General features: G+C 42.6%; 1 long non-coding RNA gene across 1 annotated transcript; it reads left to right on the top strand.

Moving 5' to 3' along the window:
* The first annotated feature begins 912 nt into the window (after window positions 1-912).
* On the top strand, window positions 913-3,666 carry LOC118965067. The gene is made up of 2 exons (XR_005052402.1): window positions 913-2,550; window positions 2,692-3,666. It is a non-coding gene; the product is annotated as an uncharacterized LOC118965067 (long non-coding RNA).
* The last annotated feature ends 755 nt before the right edge of the window (window positions 3,667-4,421 follow it).

Consider the following 4,421-nt stretch of genomic DNA (forward strand, 5'->3'; position numbering starts at 1 on the left):
GTCTGGTCACAGCTCTGCCTTTGATGAGGGAGACCAAAGTTAAGCCCACAGAGTGCAGCGGTCACATGCACCTCCCCTGCACCCCCTTCCGATCCGTGCTGTCCTTCAATTCTCATGACTCTTGTTATTGCCAATTGCTCCCTGTGTGGAATGCTGTTTGTTGGAAGCAGAGGCTTCAACGTCCGCCATGACCAGATAAAGTGCCCCAGATTCATGCTTCCGTGTGACGCAACAGCTGTGCCAGCAACGGGTAGCTCCGACCCCCCCAGCTCCCATGAACACCCGCACACACACACGCACAAATGCTCAGACACACACACACACACACACACACGCACACGCACACGCACACACGCACACGCGGACGCACACACACACACACACACACAGGGCCCTACCGCGCCTGCTGTGTGAAAAATTTGCTGACAGGCAGAGCGAATGCCACCACCACGTGCCCCATCCGCCTGGCAAACGGCTCGATACATCATCGTGTTCTTCTCTGCTCAAACCCAGACTCCACTCACAGGGCAAATGGAGCATGTTATTCTCTGCTCAGATCTTATTTCCCCCCAGCCTGCCAGTGACTACAGCTTTTCCTCTCCCTAGAAGGAGAGAGAGCCTCTGGACACACACTTGAATGCAAACATGGACATGCACGTGCACACACAAAGATACGCACAAATGCACACACACACACACACACACACACACACACACACACACACACACACACACACACACACACACACACACACACACACACACACACACACACACACACACACACACACACACACACACACACACACACAAACACACACACACACACACACACACACACACACACACACACACACACACACACACACACACACACACACACACACACACACACACACAGAGACACAGACACAGACACAGACACACAGACACAGACACACAGACACACAGACACACAGACCTCCAGGCCCTGCCACCATGAGGCTGCCACTGATCTTCAAATATAGCTGAGCATCAATCAGTTCCTGACAGGCTTTTAGTGTAATTTCTCTTCCTTCCCTTGGCTTTCTGTCCTCTTCCTCTCAACCTTTCCTCCGCTGCTCTTTGAGTATTCCTACAGGCGTGTGCTTTTTCAGTGAGTCTGCGGAGCAGAGGTCACATTTTGAGTTTCATCCCCCTGCCTCCCACATATCACAACGTTTAAATATCCTTGAGAGATATAGAAGAAGTTAATTAATGTATGTAAATCCAAGCCTGTTGTATCACAGCTTGCATTTATTTATTCCACTTTTTTTAATGGAAATCTTTAGATTTTTCAATTTGTCATCGTGGCTCGCTTCCTCCTTCAAAGTCTAGTCTGCATGGTTACCTTGAATAACACACAAACCGTTTCATCTCAAGACAGAACTCTTAATGGAATAATCATAGAACATTTCTTCCTCTGTAATCCTGTGATTATTTAATCTTCAAAATGACATTTGGTCTTTTTCTCCTTCCGCCACAGTTTAGACAGTCTAGACTGTCATCAGACATGTACAGGTATGTTATGAATGTTGATGACTTTGTGTTATATCACATGTAGTGTAGTGGTGCTTGGAGAAGTGGTTATACATTAATCTTACCCAACATTTCCCAAACGGCTCACCTGGTGAAGAAAAGGTGCACTGTGTAAACAATTTGATGAGAAACAGAAAATGATCAATCCCATATTGGTATTTTGCAGTCAGGCCATGCCAAGCTCTATACACCAATTGGCAACACCCACTCCTCAGAAGTGTAAACACAAGTTGCTGAATTGTTCGTTTAGAAATCAGAGCTTTACCACTATAGAAGGCCACAGATGAGCTCTCCTGTTTTGGAGGAAAGTTGAAGTCAATGGTGAAGCAAGAGCCAGAGGTGAAGGATTGAGAGTAAGAGGAGGACGAGGAAGGACAGTTGTCTCAGATGAGAACACATTGGTTGACCATGTCCTCAAACATGGATTGAGAATGAGGGAGGCTGGGCAGAGAGTTCAGCCCAACCTGAGCCACTACACGGTTGCATCTATCATCCTTACATTCAGAAATGAGAACCGGTAAGTTACCTACCATCTACACTATGCTCTTTATGTATGTATACTGTAGTATACTGCAGTCTGACATATCAGTAGGCCTATGTTACTCGGTGATTGTTGGCCAATGTTACAGTAATGTCATTTCATATTGAATGATTTTTTTTTATTTTAGCTTACTGTAACCAATCAAATCATATTTGTGGATCTTCTGCAGAACTGAGAGAAGGCCAGGCCATGGTGGAAGACACCGGCTGTTCACACCAGAACAGGAGACCTCTTTTGTGAACATGGTGGTGGCAAACAATACCAGTACACTACGAGAAATCCAGAACCACATAATTTCAGACAACACAATATTCAATAACATTCACCAGGTGGGCTTGTCTACACTGGACCGTGTATTACAGCGCAACCGAATCCGGATGAAACAGGTCTACAGGGTGCCATTTGAGCGAAACTCAGAGAGGGTTAAAGAACAGCGCTATGAATATGTGCAAGTAAGTACTATAATGTGAATTTACTATCATATCAGCACTGTACAGACACATTACAGTACGCTAATCCAGTGTATTGTGCCTCACCATATTGACCAACATACTCTAGGTCTATGTTACATATTGTCTTGTTGTCTGTTTCAGAGAGTCTTGGAGCTGGATGCCGCTGCAATTCAGCACGTTTATATTTACATTGATGAGGCTGGCTTCAACCTAGCCAAAAGAAAGGGATTGGGAAGGAACATTATTGGCCACCGTGCCATTGTGAAAATTCCTGGACAGCGTGGAGGGAATATCACCATGTGCGCAGCCGTGAGTCAGCAAAGCCATCGCCATGCCAACCTTGGTCCCTACAACATCGCCCTTCTCATCACATTCCATGCTGCTCTGGTCTGCAACTGGTTCATCGATCACCCACAATTTATTGTTCTGTACCTCCAATCATATTCCCCATTCCTAAACCCAATTGAAGAGGGGTTTTTTTCGGCATGGCGATGGAAGGTGTATGACCGCCATCCCCTCGCATGCAATGGAGGATACATGTGGTGACGTTGATGTGGTGGTTTTCGGCAGCTGGATCCGTCACTCCAGAAGATTCTTTCCCCGCTGTTTAGCCAGGGAGAAGCTGGCTTGCGATGTAGATGCTGTGGTGCTGTGGCCAGACCAAAATAGGAGGCAGGATGCTGCCCCATGTATTTTTTCTTACATTTTGCATGTGCTTTTATCTTTTTGTGTTTAGAGTTTTGAAAGATTGAGCATCTTTAATATTTTGTTTTTGTACAGAAAACCATTTATCTTACTGAATGTTTTTCCTGGTTTTCTCCTGTTATGTATGGCAAGCCTTGCATAAAAATACAAGTGTTCAAAAATATTGCATTTTGGAAATAAATGACAATGTTTTTGTTACTGTATTGCATTTGAATGCGTTTTTTAATGTAAATTTGAGTAGGTATACATTACTGTAACCATATTTTACAAATGGCTACAGTGTAACACTGAAAAATTGATATTCATAGTAGTGTTTTGTGTTTAGCACATCAATGTGTTGTTGGTTGGTAGACAGATCAATTCATAAGACGCGTGTGTGTGTGTATGTCGTTCTGATACAACAACAAAAAACATTTTGGAAAGAGATAAACAGTTTTGAATGCAGTTTGTTTTCGCTAGAGATTTGTAGAGTTTAGCATTTTATGTTTGTGTTTTTGTGTTTTATGCATAGAGTTCAGGAAAATGGCCCAGAGATTCAACAAACGTGTGTAAACAACTGTGGAAAACTGTACGATGGTCATACCAAGGATCATTTAGCAGTTTGATTTTGAATTTTAGGACCCCTTTAGGTATAAAACAAATGTGCCCTTACTGCTATTAGCCCATATAAATGCCTTGAATAATAGATTCATTCATGGAAAACAGAGAATAAAAAAAACAAATCTAAAGGAAGTTTGTTTTAAAGTGTCTGTTTTTTTACCGATATTTAACAACAAAAATGTGGCACTTGGAAAGTATTCAGACCCCTTGACTTTTTCCACATTTCATTACGTTACAGCCTTATTCTGAAATTGATTAATTCATTAAATGTTTTCAGCAATCTACACACAATGCCCCATAATGACAAAGTGAAAACAGGTTTTTATAAAGTTTAGCAAATGTGTTAAAAATAAAAAAACAAATACATTATTTACATACGTATTCAGACCCATCACCATGAGACTCGAAATTGATCTCAGATGCATCCTGTTTCCATTGATTATCCTTGAGATGTTTCTACAAATGAGTGAACTCCACCTATGGTAAATTCAATAGATTGGGCATGATTTGGAAAGGCACACACCTGTCTATATAAGGTTGACAGTTGACAGTGCACGTCAGAGCAA

This window comes from Oncorhynchus mykiss, chromosome 6 (assembly GCF_013265735.2).
Source record: "Oncorhynchus mykiss isolate Arlee chromosome 6, USDA_OmykA_1.1, whole genome shotgun sequence".
Lineage (NCBI taxonomy): Eukaryota > Metazoa > Chordata > Actinopteri > Salmoniformes > Salmonidae > Oncorhynchus > Oncorhynchus mykiss.